Here is an 18,822-nt window from a genome sequence, read left to right as displayed (position 1 = left end):
TAATACATTGTAATATTTAATACATTCCTCAAGGTGTGTTTTTAATCATCCTAAACATGCTTCTAAACTTTAATTCTTCACAGGCCATGCTCTAAACCAGACCGAAAATCTTTTTAAGATTTTTATTACATTTTTTCATGTAATTTTAACCATTTCCAGGCGTTTAATGAACTCCTACTATAGATAATTCATCAGATCAACTTCAAATTTGGTCAGCACAATCTAAAGACCTTTGAAATGAAAAGTTTGTGGTTTTGTTGAACACCGTTTTCGCATCTTGTCGGCCATTTCAATGATTCACCATTAAACAACAAGCTGTTGTATCTCTACTGAACTTGGTTAAATCTGCATTAAACTGGACACGGTTCACAACAGTCCAGGTTGAGGACATCTACGTGCCAGTACTGACTCATAGTCAGCACACCACCCACTGCCAACTGGAAGTTAACGTTATGTGACAAATATCCAATTTACATGAAATTTACAATGTGTGTTCTACACATGATATCCAGCACAAATGTATGTTTAACCTGTCTTCTGTCGCACCCCTTAGTAGGCACAGAAAGAGAAACATTTCCAGAGCTACGCACTCGAAGCAGGAAATACAATCTCCCGCCTGCGGCGTCCACTGTTCACGGAAGTGGGCATCAACCGGCGTCCCATCAATAAACCCAGTGTGCACTGAGGTCATCAGTTTGTTCATCATGTAGAGTGGGTTTGTTTTAGATTTCATGTGCATGATTCAAAATCTGTAAGGATTTTAAACCCCTGTAGTCTGAGCCCAGCTTCACAATATGCAAGATTTACTGTAACCCTACATACATAAATTAGTCATTTTTATTTAAAGATGTACGACACAACACAACACAAAAAAATAGTTCAGTTTGCAATTTGTGGCCTGAGGATATCAGCAGGCAAACTTTTACTCATAGACACAGCGCCACCTACTGGCAACAGGAAGTCAGTGTCATGTGACAAATGACAGCCAATTTACAATACATTTATATTATGTGGACTACACTTGATATAGAGCAACATAATGCATGTTTAGTGCTTGTTATGGAGCAATATAGTGAGTGCAGGAAGTGGTGGGATATTTGCAATACATCATTTCCAGCCTCACACACGCAGAAAAATATTATGCAAGCAGCGATGATAGTGCAAGGGCTTTAATTATTAGGGCCCAATGACTGACCAGTTGGCGAAGGTCCTATTGAAAATGCTTAGATTATTATAAGGGCCCATGCACCGGCCAGGGGTTGGCAAAGGCCCTATTGAAATCGCTAGGATTATTATTATTAGGGCCTGAGCAGCGAACAATGAAACTGCATAGGCCCTATTGAAACTGTAAAGATTATTATAGGGCTTTAACTCCGATGAAGAGGACCTATTGTTCTTTTAAGGATTATTACTAGTGTTCTTTTATGTCTTTGAACACAAAAACAAGGTGTTTGGGCTACTGGAAAACTTTGGTTGCAAATTTGGTGCACAAGTCAGTTTTTGGCAAAATAGCCAAAAACCGGGGCATTGAGCTCAGGTTTGACACAATGGCTCAATAGCACCCCTTTTTGAGTAACTCCCATGCTGAGATTCACCTAGCTCTATGACATTTCATATGAAGAAGAGGCTAAAATGATAAAAAAAAAAAAAAAATCATCTGCTAATTCTGTTCTCTTAGGACTGTCATTGACAGAATAAAAGATAGAATCAGCAACTAGAGACGTATGTCAGCCGTCTCGCTATTTTAGGCATAAAAACAACAGTCTGTGTCTGTGTTTTACATAAAGCTTCAGCATTATATTTTATCATTAAAAGCAAGCTAATATAATAATCACCATAATTACATGTGCATAGTGATTGCATTGCAGTTCCTGCAGTTCAAAAAAGAAATTGACTTAACATGAGAATCTATCAGTGCAATCTGGGCAATATGCATTCAGACTGAAATCCTCTGAAAGGGTCGGAACTCAACAGAACGTGACTTAACGCTGCAGCTGATTTGACTATGATATTCAGAGGCAGGACAAACTGAAAATTTGTATGAATTAATTAATTATAGATACAAAATATGATGATAATGATAAATCAAATCATTTTTATTATATTCATATTTTTTGTGGTTCAAGGAGAGCGGCACGCTATCACCCTCTCTTGGCCAGCTGCCCCTGCCTTGCATGGAGAATTGAGACCGTTACAACTCATTGTGATTATATGTTATTATATCTAGTGTCAAGTCGCTGAAACATTTAAGAAAAATCATGGTCAGCGATGCCTATTACCATTCTGTCACAAATCATGTATTTGATTACATAAACACACTAGAGAAGATGGGAGGAGGAGGGATTTCCGTACTCCAAAAAACAACTTTTCCTCCAGATTTCATTAGCTGGATAAGTGCGACGAGGAGGCGGGACTGGACATTCTTCTCATACTACAGGCGGGGGTGGGGGCTTCCTGTTCTCTCTTTTACGGTAAAACATGAGATTTACATGTTAAGACGAACACTTTGTGGCCGCGAACACGCTCCTTTTTCCGTAGCAAAGATTTAAACTCGCGGTGACACCCGCCATTGACCGGCGGCAGTGAGTTTTCTTGTTTTAGAGGGACGTTATCTGCAGTCGGAGGAGTTGCTTCAGTCCTCAGGAAAGGAGAAAATGAACAGAGTGATGTTTCGCTGAGATGAAGGACCGCGAAAGTAAACGGAAGAACGCCACTGAAAGGTAATGCGGTTACTGGCATATTGTTTGGAAGTTAAAAAAGTTGTCCCCCACGCGTATATCTTAAGTGAAAACTATGACAGTTTTCACGTAGAAAAATCGGATGTTCCAGTAACAATTTTTCTTAAGTATCAGCAAGGCTACCAGGACAAACACGTTGTTTCAGAAAATGCTTGTGTTTTATCGATAGGCCTATCCAATCTTCATGTCAGTCACACATGGTTCATACTTAATTCGGTGATGGCTGCTACGAAATAACTCGAGTATTTTTTGAAAAAACTGAAGCTAGGAGTATAAGTGTAGGTGGGTGTATCCTTCACTGCATCATTGCCTTTGTTACCAGAAGGGCTTCTGTTAGCTGCTTATTTTGCCTCAGTGTGAGTGCCACATAAGTGAAGTGGTTCCAGGGGGTTTTCATGGGAGAAAGGAAAAACAATCAAGTTGTTTTAGTTGCCACTGGTATTACAAGGTTTTCCATGTGAACCTTCACATGCTCACTGTAATCTGCTCAACTGGAGATGTTTATCACAGTGTTTTTTTTTTAACAGTTCTCAGTAACCATAGTAGACAGAGGTAGTACAGAGGTGTAAGTAGATTAAAGTTCTTACTGGTTATGACTACTCCAACCTTCATGTTTTTTTCCTTCATTCCTAGCACTGCGGTAAAGTCAGCAGACACTCAAATATCTGAGGTCAAATCAGTCAACACTGACATTGTAGTGCACCTATGTACTGACATTCATGGTAAACTCTTTCAAACGGCCCAGGTCGGGAGCGAGCAAAGGACTTAGTTTAGCGGAGGGATCGACGTGAGACAACTTCCGGTTTTCGAAATATGATATCAAAAAAGCTTATGTAAAAATTGTATATGTGGAAGTAAGATTAATTGAACTATATTAACATTAAGTATAAAACAGGTTACCTGCATCTCGTGAGTTAAAGGGGAAAATACAACTAATTGTGCATGAAATGTTTTTATTCTTTAATTTCAGGGTTGCTGGAAAGATGAGATTTTTCAAAGTAAATTTCCTATATTTCTACAGAAAAATATCTGACTGAATATTTGAGGTGCTATAAAAATACTTATATCAATAACTCCAGACAATGACTGATGCATATGTTTTCAGGACATCGCTGACTACAACCTTACCAAAAAGACAATAATGTTTACGCTACCAATTAAGAGATTTTCAAAGTAAAAATCCTACATATCTATGGAAACGCATCAAATAACTGAATATGTTAGGAGGCTATAATGCTTTTCTGAGTAATTCCAGACAATGACTGATGTATTTGTCAGGACATCTCTGACTCCACCCATACTAAAAATAAATATTTACTGAACCAATTAAGACATTTTCCGAATTAAAAGTCTTACATTGAATATTCAAAAACCTAATTTCTGAATATTTGAGGTGCTATAAAAATATTTTTCTCAATAATTCCACACAATGACTGGTATATTTCTTCTCAAGACATCTCTGACTACACCCTTAATTAAAATAAATAAATGTTATTGTACCAACTAAGAGATCTTTCAAAGTAAGTGTCCTATATTTATACAGAGAAACAGGTAGTTTCTGAGTGCTATTAAAAATATTTCTAAATAATTCAAGACAATGACTCAGATGTATGTATTCAGAACATCTCTGACTACACTTATACAATCAAACATTTTTAATGTACCAATTAAGACATTTTTCAAAGTCCAATATTTTTTAAGTCTTCGAGGTGCTGTAAAAACATAACCTATAAGCACACCCCTCATTTCTGTAGTGATATATAAACGTTTAGAAAATAAAATTAAAGGTGTAAAAGATGAAAAAACAAAAAATGACTCAATAATTTAATCGCCTCAACCATTGAATTCAATTTTGAAATGCACATGTCCTCCATTTTCTTCATCGTCATATTAGAAACAAAATATTTCTGTGCTGTCTCTAGGCTTACTCTTTGTGTGGCTGGGACAACTTTTGCATCGTCTTTGTTGCGTTTTTCCTTTTCGGGTGTTTAACTTTGTCACAGTGAGACTATGACTTGAATTTTGGAGAATTGGGCCATCAGCGCTCCTTCATTCAGAATGCCAGCAAGGGGGGTAAGTATGCAAAGATTTAATAGAGAAACAGCTCAACAATGTTGCCACAGCGTCATTGTGTAGACAACTTAAATACTACATGTTTAAGTGTGAAAAACACAACTGTCTACTCAAAAGATCTAGCCAATTAGCCTAATTAGCTCAGGTCTAAATTTGGTAAATATATTTCAAATTGATCTCACATGACTATCTTACATAGATAGCCAGCCACACATCATTATCACCATATGTTTGACTTAAATTAGTGCTGTTGTAATCATTCAACATTATAGCGTATCTTAGGCCAGTGTGCACGGTCCGGTGCAACAAGGGAGCTTATAAAGATATCTTGCATACTGTTGTGTTTTCTTCTAATTGTGAATACCTGGTTGTTTCTTGTCAGGCCTTTTGTTGCAGGATCTAGATGTTGTGTAGTTGTTTTGTTAGTTAGTGGTTATGTGAGCTGCCATATCATGAATGACATTTTGTGATGTGTGTGCAAAACCTGTATAGCCTTATCTTGCGTCAGTGTAGTCTTTTGTATTGCGTACTTAGTCTGTGTACACTACAGCATAAGCACTAGATTGGTGGGACCCGCTGATTGCCATATCTACGTTAACGTAGAAACTCATACCGTAATAATCGGCACATAATGTAAGAAAACAATGAGAGCTTAACCGTTATGTGCATAATGTATTAACTTATTACATCATGAGAAACGTGTTACATTAAAGTAATAGAACAAATTTAATACTGTAATAAGTTCAGTGCAAAGGATACAGGAACCCTTCTAGAGTCTTTAATTTAAAGCAACTGGACTTTGGTCAAGAGGACATTTTCATCCATCAGTTCCTGTAGCAGCTTATGATCTACAAACTACGCACAATGTAAGAATTTAAATGTCATAATGAATGCATTTTAAAATAACTCATGTAAAGGACCAATATTCATGAACCCAACTGTGTATTGATACATTGATTGTATGTTTTATACAAGCAATAAACCCCACATAGATTTTAATGCCTCTTTTTTGTTCACTTTAGAGTCTTAGTTTTCCTACCTTTGAAAAGGTGAGTTTTTTTTTTTCCTCAACACAACCGTAATTAGTTATAATTGTTGAAGTTTTTCTGCATATCATTTCCAAATGTGAAATATGTATATGACCAATAGAATTGTTATTTCATTTTAAGTCCAGAACAATTCTCATATCAGCCAAGGATATTGAGCGGGTCATCAAAAAGCTTCAGGCCTCAGCTAAACTTTCTACTACCACTGAAGGAAGTAAGGATGACTCAACTTTCTGTCCCAGCAGGGCCAGTGCCCCCACATCCAGACGACAACATCTCCAGATGTAAATATTGCAATGGTCAATAATTAAATAACTGTTATAAAACACAGAATACTGTATATGTTTTTTCAAATAATGTAACTGTAATGCTATGTTCAATTTGGTTCACAGCCGGGCTCCTCCTACTATCAGACCCTTTTTTCCAAGCAGATGTTTTGAATTGTGTAATAAAATAAATCCTAAATCAAATCTAGTATAACATGAATCACAAAAATGCTTGCCTTATTGTACACCGTATAAAAAACAATACCTCGTGACAACAACATTTAAGGTGCAAACAGTGTTATTTGGCAACTTGACGAAAACTGGTCACCGATGCTGATTTTGTTGAATTGTGTTTTGCAGTTCCATTCTACAACTACAGAAAATGGCTCCACAACATCCTCATCAGCAGATGAAAAGGAATATGAGGAACAATACTTCACTTAGGAATTGCCTAAGCAGCCCTGTTTTTTTTCATTCCTGAAAATGACTGGAGAAAATATAGCAACAGGAATACGCAGTGTTCATCCACATTGCAGCTTTACATTCAAGCACCACAATGTACAAACAATTGGGACCACTAGAAAGTCACCACTGTTTACTTGTCTCGGCTATTGTCTTTTTGATGACTGTTCTGTCAAAGTTGATGAGTCATCACTCAATGCTTTTGTGACCTTTAATGGAGACTACTGTGAACAGCTGAAAAGGCGCCCTCTGAAAGGGACGGCTTAGCAGATGCCCCCACCACCAAACTGCTTCAAAATCTTTACTCGTAAAACCTGGATAAGCTGAAAGATTGTGGCATCTAGGTGTAGAGATCAAGGAGGTGACCTTGGACGCCACGGAACAGGTCCCGTGTATGACAGACTTTCGCAGATAAACCCACAAAGGTACTATAAGCCAAAAATCTGTTACTAAAATACAGTGAATAAATTGTGTTATTCCACCCTGGATATTACAGATTTAAATCTAAATCAGGTGAATCAAGAATTGTCTATGTTCTATAACATACTGTGTATGTTCAACTCCAGAATTACACTCAAGACAACATAACACGAGGGACAATTTTCAACATAGATGACTTTGTACACAATTACAAGACCACCCTGAACGCCCTTCTAAGAGAATACAGTGACTCTCTGAAGAGGAAGAAGGTAGAAAGTTCAAATGCTTTAACAGTATACATGGAGCTCCTTGTTTGTATTGTTGAATATTTTTCTTAAGGGCAACAATGTTATTAAAAAGGTACTAAACCTATCATTAGTCTGTCAATCCATTAAATCAGAAATATTTTACTTCAACTTATACAGTTGTGATTATGTAACTGCCATAGATATCTCTGCACAATTAATTTAATGTTATTACTCTTTTGATTAACTGTAAACGCATCGGGTGGATATGTAATATAAATGTATATAATTCATAAAATGTAATAGATACAATGTTTTTTCTCAGAGCACACAAACAAATTTCACCTCAGGGAAGACTCAAAGGTTCAATTGTAATCAAAAGTACAGTAAGAAATTTAAAAAAGATGAATTAAAAGTGGATGGAAGATTTAATAGAAAGGAATTGGAGAGAAAGAAGGAAAGCTAAGAAGTGCTTAAACGGGAAAAAAGATTTAAAGAAAGCAAAATGAAAAATATGCGATTTCAAATAGAAACAGAGTAGTGTGGACGTGACCCAACACTCCCACCATGGAAGAACAACATTGTACTCTGGTGAGGCACGTTTGTTCTGGGAGGCACGCTCCCCGCAGTGTTAAGCTGTTCCCTACCGATTCAAACAAGGCTAAAGCAGTCTCCACACAATCCCCATTTCTCCAGACCATAATTCTTGCTTTGTAAAAGAAAACAAAAGCCCAAACAGAGAATCAAATGTCCGAAGCGCCCACTGTTGCTCTGACAACAGACGGCCGGACGTCACGGACTACACATATTGTATCATATTGAACTGAACTGAGAATTTTGTGAACTGTTACACCCCTAATATATAGTCAAATTTGTTTTATGGCATGCCATTTTTTTGCATTTGTAGTGTCCTCTGGGGGGTTATTTTAATTAAACTTTCAGGTTTTGTTTTGTTATTGGCCCAATTTGGTCTGGTTATGTCATGCTCTTTTGAAGTTCATTGGTCAATATCTTGAAAACTAAATAGGATAATAAAACTTTTTTGATATATTTTGATAATTTTTATCTAATAATGATCCACTGAAAAATTGGTAGCAATCAAAAGTGGTAAATTTGAGTAATGGTGTGAGGGGTGGCATTGTGGTTGATGTAACGACACATTTGCGGTATGTTTCAGGTACTCTTGTGGACATATCCTGCAAGTTTTGTATTTATTGACCCAAGAGTTATTAACTTGAGTGTGGTTTTGTGCTGAGCCGCAGCCTTTTGAAGTTTATTGGTCAATATCTTGAGAACTATATAAGATATCAACAAGCTTTTTCTTAATAATATTACTCCAATTATGATCCACACAAAATCTGAGTTGCAATCAGACCTACGGTATAGGAGAAGACTTTTTTTTTTTTTCAATGGCTTTTTTTGTAGCGCAGATTGAGCTGGACGTGTGCCAAATTTCTTGTCATTCGGACTTTCAAAATCACATTTTTGGGTGTTGATAACAGCACCACTGTGTGGCAGATTGGAGTCATATTTCTTGGGAAGCACTTGCACATCATTTCCTGTTATTGATCCAAGTTTCATGTTTCTAGCTTGTTCCAGCTTACGGTAATTTGAGCCGGTGCAGCAGACAAAAAACAAGAAATATAGCTGCAAGCAGCGATTCCGGGCTCTAACCCTTTTATTGCTAAACAGAAGGAAGCAGCTCAACTTCCAAAATCAAAGGTTTCAGGCTTTATAAAGCTGAGTAAAGTCACTTCAGTTGGTTTAATTCTGTCTAAAGAAGGACCGACACCAATCACACTCTTGTTTCATGATGACAATCTATGCAGTCAGTCATAGTCCCACCAGTCATATGTCTTGGCATATTGGGGGCATGTTTCAAAAGCTTAATTAAAATGATTCATCAAGCTGGGTGATGTTTGGACAAACATTCATATATGGCCAAATTTGCAACAAGCCCAGGCATGTTTTTGGTATTAGTGTACCAAACTCTACTGTGTGATTTCAAAAATAATTTTTACGCATCCTTAAACATTGTAAAGAAACATATCCTGTGAGTTTTGAATTGATTACCATGCCATTCTCTGGTTCATTTTCCTCTCATCTTCACTGCATGTTATGTTATAAATATAGTAAATTCATGATGCCTAATGTATGATAGCTCTACAGAAGTTGCCTGGGCCCTGTACTCAGAAATGCAACATAGGTTATCATTTAGTTATCTGGCATTACTGACCCTAACAACCGCAATCTTCCTAAGCGGTCCTACAAAGCTGATTATGAACTCGGTAAATCAACCCAGTGTTTTGTGCAATCTGGCTGAGAATGCGTTCACATGAAAGGGGCGGTGTTTGCAACATATGACCAATCACAAACATGGACATGTCTGCTGACAGCACAGCGGTATATTTTACAAACCAAGAGAAAACTAATGTTACACCAGTACGATGAAGTTGAATACATAATTCAGGCTGAAAGTAACAGTTGCAGCTACCAAATGCAGGAGTGTAAATTAAGACTGCCTTTCATATATTATAATCCCCCACAGCAAACCTGGAGCAAATTAATGCAATGCAATACAGTCTGCAGGACTGTAATTCACAACTGTGATGAAATGCACGCTAACATATGTGATATGAATTTATGATGAGAGAATTGTGATGTAAACTAATTCTACAAATAGTATAATACCATTCATTTTAGTTTAGCCTGTTATTTATCAAATTTGAATGTCAACATTATGAATGTAGATTTGAATTATTATGTACAGCCCTACTTACTACATTTTATTTAAAGTCTACTGCTTTGAATTATATAGGCTATTCATTTTTAATTTGCACCCAAGTTTGTTTCACAATATTAGGGTTGCTAAAAGAATAAGCCATACACACCGTAAGAATTCATCTGCATAATAAATTAAAGGAATAAACTTATGTAACCGTAAGTTACTTTGCAAACCCCAGATCTTTTTAAGGCAGGGCTCTGGTGTTGTCATATGGCCACACAATATTTTTCTTACCAATGTCACCATTGGGCTTCTGTAATGTTAAAGTTACCAAGTGTTAAATTGTTAGGAATTACAGAAAGAGTTCCGTAGAAGACATTAGCAACAGTTATTTAACATCCTGGTATTTCACGATGTATTTCTTATGGTTTGTTATTCAGAAAAGACACAAATGAGCACTAGCATTTTAATTTTAGTTTGTTATCTAAAAAATACTGAACAAATTTGATTTGTAGGCTATGTACTTTATCAAAGGAGAATTTTAAAGACAAGTCCTATAGTGACGTGTTTGTACAGGGTTATCAATCCAATGTGAACAGTCCCACAAGTCATCCAAAGAGTCACCAACCACCATGTTGTTTTGTTTGATAGCGGCAATGTCTTTATATCTTCATTCACTTCTTATTTTTGGTGGTTTGGCCCCGTGTGTCTGGTCAGGCTAGTTGCCACATTTGAGGTGCTGATTTTCATGGCAGAGGAACTAGTCTCATTGATGTGTTGCTCCACATCATCTGCATCTTGCATTTGATCGCCCTGGTTCAATTGTTACATGTATGTGCACAGAACAGGTGGTGGCAAAGTTACAGTGGCACCAGTGCTTTGCGAGAAGAGGCATCTGTTGCTTCAGCTTGGTGTTGAATTTTGGCTGCTTTCTCCTGCACCTAACACATTCTCTTTTATCATCCAGTTTCACACATGTAATGTTACCTGTGATGCTAATGAGACGCTCTTGTTCTTCTACACAAATTCCTTCACCACTTGCTGGCATATTCACATCGCTGATCTCTTCAAAGAGTGTGGCTTTGGTGCAAGTCATACACAGCATAGACATCATGCGTGCTTTTACCTGGCTGTCATACAGCACTAGCTTCATTTTGCAACACTTCAATTTTTAGCGCTGAACACAACTCTCATTTAAGAGATCGGGATCACCTGCATGTGAATTTCTCCAACCTGCATACAACACCATTACACTATTGATTCAAGTCATTATTGTGTAAAACAGTATAGTCAGTGTTTCCCATTAATTTAATAGACTGTGGCAGTCTGCGAAATGATCTCCGTCCAGATAAAACACCTGAAAACAAATATCACGTGACTATTCACGTACACTGAGCGTGCGGGTGCTGGTGTAAACAGGAAGTACAGTACCTTGCAAAAGTATTGACCCCCCCTTGGCGTTTTTCTTTTTTTGTTGCCTTACAACCTGGAATTAAAATAGATTTTTTCGGGGTTTGTATCATTTGATTTACACAACATGCCTACCACTTTGAAGATGCAAAATATGTTTTATTATGAAACAAACAAGAAATAAGACAAAAAAAACAGAAAACTTGAGCGTGCATAACTATTCACCCCCCCAAAGTCAATACTTTGTAGAGCCACCTTTTGCAGCAATTACAGCTGCAAGTCTCTTGGGGTATGTGTCTATAAGCTTGGCACATCTAGCCACTGGGATTTTTGCCCATTCTTCAAGGCAAAACTGCTCCAGCTCCTTCAAGTTGGATGGGTTCCGCTGGTGTACAGCAATCTTTAAGTCATACCACAGATTCTCAATTGGATTGAGGTCTGGGCTTTGACTAGGCCATTCCAGGACATTTAAATGTTTCCCCTTAAACCACTCGAGTGTTGCTTTAGCAGTATGCTTAGGGTCATTGTCCTGCTGGAAGGTGAACCTCCGTCCCAGTCTGAAATCTCTGGAAGACTGAAACAGGTTTCCCTCAAGAATTTCCCTGTATTTAGCGCCATCCATCATTTCTTCAATTCTGACCAGTTTCCCAGTCCCTGCCGATGAAAAACATCCCCACAGCATGATGCTGCCACCACCATGCTTCACTGTGGGGATGGTGTTCTCGGGGTGATGAGAGGTGTTGGGTTTGCGCCAGACATAGTGTTTTCCTTGATGGCCAAAAAGCTCAATTTTAGTCTCATCTGACCAGAGTACCTTCTTCCATATGTTTGGGGAGTCTCCCACATGCCTTTTGGCGAACACCAAATGTGTTTGCTTATTTTTTTCTTTAAGCAATGGCTTTTTTCTGGCCACTCTTCCATAAAGCCCAGCTCTGTGGAGTGTACGGCTTAAAGTGGTCCTATGGACAGAAACTCCAATCTCCGCTGTGGAGCTTTGCAGCTCCTTCAGGGTTATCTTTGGTCTCTTTGTTGCCTCTCTAATTAATGCCCTCCTTGCCTGGTCCGTGAGTTTTGGTGGGCGGCCCTCTCTTGCCAGGTTTGTTGTGGTGCCATATTCTTTCCATTTTTTAATAATGGCTTTAATGGTGCTCCGTGGGATGTTCAAAGTTTTGGATATTTTTTTATAACCCAACCCTGATCTGTACTTCTCCACAACTTTGTCCCTGACCTGTTTGGAGAGCTCCTTGGTCTTCATGGTGCCGCTTGCTTGGTGGTGCCCCTTGCTTAGTGGTGTTGTAGACTCTGGGGCGTTTCAGAACAGGTGTATATATATACTGAGATCATGTGACACTTAGATTGCACACAGGTGGACTTTATTTAACCAAATACGTGACTTCTGAAGGTAATGGGTTGCACCAGATCTTATTTAGAGGCTTAATAGCAAAGGGGGTGAATACATATGCACGCACCACTTTTCTGTTATTTATTTTTTAGAAGTTTTTGAAACAAGTTATTTTTTTCATTTCACTTCACCAATTTGGACTATTTTGTGTATGTCCATTACATGAAATCCAAATAAAAATCAATTTTAATTCCAAGTTGTAAGGCAACAAAATAGGAAAAATGCCAAGGGGTGTCAATACTTTTGCGAGGCACTGTAGATTGGTTGCTTAGTTAAAAAAATACGACAGAGTGATAAAGTAGTCTTTAATAATGACTTCACCTTCAAAACCTTCCTCTCAACTCAAACAGACATTTCGTGGAAAGTTACAGCGCTGTTGCTCTCTCACGTCACATCTACTTTAAAATTAACACTTAACGTTACACATAAAAGTTTACTAGATTATGGATCAATAAATGAGGTCAACACACGTCTCTCACTCGTAGCTCTGCTGGTGACTGAAGTCTCAGAGCAATCAATGTTTAGTTCCTTTATAGTTTGTGTGTGTGGACTTCACAATAGTTGTGCAGAACAAAATAAGCATTAATAAGAATAGGGAAGTCCTCCGTTTTGTGTCCGTCCTCCTCAAAGCTGCTAACCGTGACTTCAGACGTCCGCCCCGTAGGGCTGGTAACGCCGCCAAAATAATTTTTTTTTTAATAGTTTGTCAACTAAAATGAGCGTCACATCCTAGTACGTTGCTGTAAAGCGCCTTTCCCTGCAGGTGGCTAATTATGATTCGCAGACCACTGCCATCGGTAAACTAGTGTAAGCTATTATGTTGAGCACGTTAAGAGCTCTCCAGGAAGCAGTGTTCCTGTGTTTGGAGCTTTTATTGGGGAGGATGAGATGGAAACAGACAGAGGTTCTGGTGAAGTGTGGGAGAAGTGAATAAAGTTGCTGCCGTCTTGGCGCAGATTACGAAGCCCCGTGTTTATTACGGTCATTTTTTTTTTTTACGGTCATTTTTTTTTAGCAGACGTTTTTATCCAAAGCGACTTACAATTCAGTATCTATCTACACACCGTAGACGCAGCTACGGGAGCAATTTTATTTTATTTTTTGGGGGGTTAAGTGTCTTGCTCAAGGACACAATGACATGAGACTAGTAGAGCAGTAGCCGGGGATCGAACCGCTGACCCTCTGATTGAAAGGCAGCCCTGCTCTCCACTTAGCCACTTTTATTATTATCATAAAGTATAGGAAACATTAACCCTCGGCTACACTATCAATGGATAAATCCAAAAAAAGAAAAGTCACGGAGGAAAATAGAGTTTAGTTCTGCGTGGACGTATTAATTAGCTTTCACTTCCAACAATGCCGGCTTACCTGTATGCTTGAAATGTGGCAAGAAATTACCAAACAACAAAAAATGTAATGTTGAAAGACACTTCCAGAATAAACATGCAGCATTTGCTGAAAGGTATCACGCTGGAGATGAGCGAAAAAGAGCGATTTCTCAGCTGCTGCAGCAAATTGAGCAAGTTTTTTTCTCCTCTTCATAAGAGTTTGATATTGTTATAGCAGATAAAATAGCAATAAAGTGAATTGTCTTTATTCTTGTTCTATAATTTCATAAATGCAATAAACTATAGTTTTTGTATATATAATATAACTATATACAACTTTATAAGCTGATATCAAATAGCTTTTGCGTCTCCAGACAAATTTTATTTGGGGGAAAATAGGGCAAAATGGCTCTTTGGATAGTAAAGGTTGCCGACCCCTGAGCTAGCCAAACCTTTCTGGTGTACCAGCTACTAGAGAAGCTTTGCATGGACTGCTTCCCTTTCCTAGTCTGTCTGATTGTGAGGTCAGGTTGATCTGGGATCAGCTCTGTCAGCTGTAGTTTCTAGATTAGTTTCAAACGGGTCTTGGGGGAGTATCGCTTGCGTTGGCGCTTGCCTGTAGAGACTAGTTCTGACGAGGACGCGCAATTTGGGGCAAAACCGATTCTGCCCATGGCTGAATCTATTTGAGGATGCTGATTGGCTAAATTAGATGTCACACATTTATATCTTTAATCAGCAATTGGCTAAACTGCTTCATAGACCCACCTCCTGTGGGTGATTTCTCCAGAGCTGCTGAGACATGCAGACAAGCGGAGAGGATGTGCAGGAAAAGCATATATTTTTTGCGCAGATATCATATTTTACACATATTACTGGGTGCATTCCATGTTTCAAAAACACAAATATTGACAATTTGTATAAATTATTTCTTATTTTTATTTTTTGTGGCTCAAGGGGGGGGGGGGGGGGGGGGCGGCGCCCTAGCGCCTTCTGTTGACCAGCTGCCACTGAACACAATGTAAAAGTCTTAAGACATAATATAAATTAGGTTATTTTTAACAAGTCAAAGCTAACGTTTCACAACCAAGCCAAGGAATAACTGTCTTTTAAATTCCATACAGTTTGAACATTTGTTTTTCACTTCTGTGCCTTCAGGGCAGTCAAGTAAATCTACACACTCAACAGAGCACCAACGCGTACAGACAGACCGTTGTGGGCAGACATGCTTTCATGCTACCAAAGCAGCTTAGCGGCATTCCAGTGCTCAGTTTCTCAAAAGGCACCACGGATAAAACAGTTACCCACATCCAACCTTCTACTGTTGTTATTTAACTGGCTTTATATGAGACTTAATGTCCACACAGTCTCTCTCTGTAACATTACAATATTTCAGCCTGTGGACCTACAATCGATGCTAGCCGTATTTGATCTCACGTTTGATCTCAGCTCCTTCTTACACAGGTTTTCAGATAGATGGAGCATAAGATATATATATTATATTATATAATATTATTAGCTAACAACAACTACTCTACAAGTACAAGCATACTATTTAAAATAAAATCAACAAACAATCGCGTGGTGTGTGCGTGCCCGTGCGTACAGGGGGGGCAAAGCGAGAGCAAAAGAAAAATGGCGGCTGTGATCTCGTAAGTGATCATGCCATGCAAGACTATAAAATGGCAGAGGAGAGACAAAACAGATGATAGGACCAATGGTTTTGAAGTTACTGTAGATGTATTGATATGCAAAGACACACCCCTTTAAGTTAATTGGTCAATATCTTCTAAAAGTAGATATCAAGAAGCTTTTGATAATTTTAAATCAGCTTTCTCTAGTTATTTTTACGGGTGCAACGGATCACAAACCTCCCGGTTCAGTTCGGTTCACGGTTCTTGAGTCACGGTTCGGATAATTTTTCGGATCAGCAAAGAAAAGGGGAGGAGACAAATATAACTTTGCTTTCCATTTATTAATTAAAGAACTTCAAGAACACTTAAAGCAAAGAACTTTGGGCTATAGTCTTACATAAAAACAAACATATTGAAGATGTCCAATTTGAAACAAAATTAAATAAATAACAAATAAAAATAAAACTAAATGAATATTCAATTCTGTTAACTTTAAGTGCAACATGAGGTATGTTGATGCCCTCGTCTTTTGATCAATATTGTGCCTTGGCACACCAACAACAGACCGACAGACAGACTGGGATGGCGTCTCTTCATATGTGTGGACATGCCTGATGTATTGCCGTTGTCGTATGTCTTTCTTTTTAAACAACGCCTACATACAGTAACGGTTTTGTCCACCACCCTTATCCCGTCATAAGTTACAGGGAAGCCTGCTCCGTTCACGTGAACACACTACAGCTTCATATCTGTTCACTGACACTTTGCATTGATATTATTTATCCTAAGTGACTTACAATAAGTGCATTCAACATAGGTAATCAAAAGAACTACTAGTCACTACTAGTACATCTCCTTTTCCAAACAAGCATCTAAGAGCATGAAGCAGAGCATAACTCAGAGCCAAAGTACAGTGCAGAAACAAAGAAAAACAGTTAGTGCAAAAAAGTAATACGAATACAATAAGTGCAACAAGCTAGTATGAATACAATAAGTGGAAGGCTCAGGGTAGCACTTCTTGAAGAGGTGAGTTTTCAGCCCGATGAAAGATGGGCAGCGACTCTGCTGTCCTGACGTCAGTGGGAAGTTCATTCCACCACTGTGGGGCCAGGACAGAAAACAGCCGTGACCGGGTCGATCGGCCGCAGGGACCTCTGAGCGACGGGGCAACCAATCGCCCCGAGGCAGCAGAGCGAAGTGGTTGGGCGGGGGTGTAGGGCTTGACCATGGCCTGGAGATAGGAAGGAGCTGTTCCTTTTACTGCCCTGTAGGCTAGCACCAGAGTCTTAAACTGGATGCGAGCTCTTACAGGTAGCCAGTGTAGAGAACGGAGGAAGGAAGTTGTGTGGGAGAACTTGGGGCGATTGAACACCAGACGAGCTGCAGCTTTCTGGACAAGCTCCAGAGGTCTGATGGCCGACGCCGGGGCTCCGGCGAGTAGAGAGTTGCAGTAGTCCAGGCGGGAGATGACAAGAGCCTGGATGAGAACCTGCGCCGTCTCATCAGTGAGGAAGGGGCGAATCCTCCTGATGTTGTAGAGCAGGAATCTGCAGGAGCGTGTAACCGATGAAATGTTTGCTGAGAATGACAGTTGGTCATCCAGGGTCATTTCTGTCTCTACATGGTCGCGCATTTACAATTCTCCTCTGCTCTCTGTATCACGCTCTGTATCCGCCCAATGCGCGGACATGCACACACATAGACACGTGTGCGTACACACAGGTGAGCACACTCCCACCAGCGGACAGAGAGCACACGTCGGTAAATATATTGCGTCAACCATCTGAAAAGCAACAATATCTTGTTGGTCGCTACTCGGGGTCCTAATAATAATCCTTTCAATTTGAATAGATCCTCGCCGCCTGAGGTCGGTGCTCGGGCCCTAATAATAAACATTAGAAGAACAACATAAAAGTTACTAGTGTGAACGTGGGTGCAAAGGTTCTTGAGTTTTTTTTGCATCCTAAAATCCTTACATATGTCTTAAAATGCAAATTAACAAAACATGGCTCAATTCCTGTTCAATGAAAAACATTAAAAAAAATGTTGTATGCTCTTAAAAATGAGAGCAATGATGATCCCACCAAACTTTGTGAACATCGAAAGAACTTTATCCAAACCCTGGCATTTGGGGCTATGGAGTGCGCTGACAACACTCAAGCCAAATTGCTGCAGAACTTTGCAATTTTTCGCCAGTTCTGAAGCGTGTGCCAATGTTTTCAACTTTTCGTGCATGGCCCTCAAAAATGGCCCTGAGCAAGACCCTAATTGCTCCCCGGGCACTTCTCAGTGGCCCACTGCTCCCAATAAGCTAGGGATGGGTTAAATGCAGAAGTTACATCTCATGTATATGTATATGACGACTCTAATAAAATCTAATTTTTAAAATGTGTTCCTCGCACTTTCATCACATCTAGATAACAATTATGAGTAACGTTACTTAACTCACAACTCAAGAGCTAACTCTCTAATTGCTAACCCGGGAAATTAAAAAAACGTAAACGTTAAATGCACCTTGTGTTACAGTTATAAAACATCATCACACTATCATTTATCTCCAGTTGGGATAGCTAATGGCTTAAACTTATGAAAATAAATGCACTTTTAAATTAAAACAATGCTCAATGCTCTGGAAGTCTCTCTCTGTTTCTCTCTTTGTCAGTAGCAGTTGCCTCTCATTCCCTCTGCGCATCGCAACCCTGTTGTTCTTGTGCGGAGTGGTTATAGCGTTAGAGCGCCCTCTATTGACCATGACAATGTGGGTTTAAAAAAACGTGACATGGTGGTAAGGGTTTTGCAAAAATGACAAAACATGAAGGAATTAAAAAAAAACTAATCTGTTATTTGTGTGGAAACAGATGAATAGTGCTGAGGTCAAAAGAGGTTATTGGTTGCTAATGTAATGATATGGGGTGTTTGGCTCATACATACAGTTTCAGCCTGTAAGGGATTGTGAAAAAACAAAACATTTTTGGGGACTTTTTAAGGAATTTCAAAGAAGTTACACTTGGTTTTTATTCACCGGAGTGAAGCCGGTGCAAGGTCTTTGCGCCATAAAAATTATGTCATCATG

General features: G+C 38.9%; 1 protein-coding gene across 2 annotated transcripts in view; it reads left to right on the top strand.

Moving 5' to 3' along the window:
* The first annotated feature begins 2,451 nt into the window (after window positions 1-2,451).
* Window positions 2,452-18,822, top strand: part of amot (angiomotin) — a 67,578-nt gene continuing 51,207 nt past the window's right edge. For both annotated transcript variants that reach the window (XM_068721268.1, XM_068721266.1), the window contains exon 1: window positions 2,452-2,720. The gene's annotated coding sequence lies outside the window, so the exon portion shown is untranslated. The remainder of the gene's footprint in view (window positions 2,721-18,822) is intronic.

Source organism: Cebidichthys violaceus, unplaced genomic scaffold (assembly GCF_023349555.1).
Source record: "Cebidichthys violaceus isolate CVI_PGR_0920_01 unplaced genomic scaffold, fCebVio1.0.p SCAF_27, whole genome shotgun sequence".
Taxonomy (NCBI): domain Eukaryota; kingdom Metazoa; phylum Chordata; class Actinopteri; order Perciformes; family Stichaeidae; genus Cebidichthys; species Cebidichthys violaceus.
Note: the sequence above shows the minus strand (reverse complement) of the source record. Positions and strands in the feature narration are given on the sequence as shown.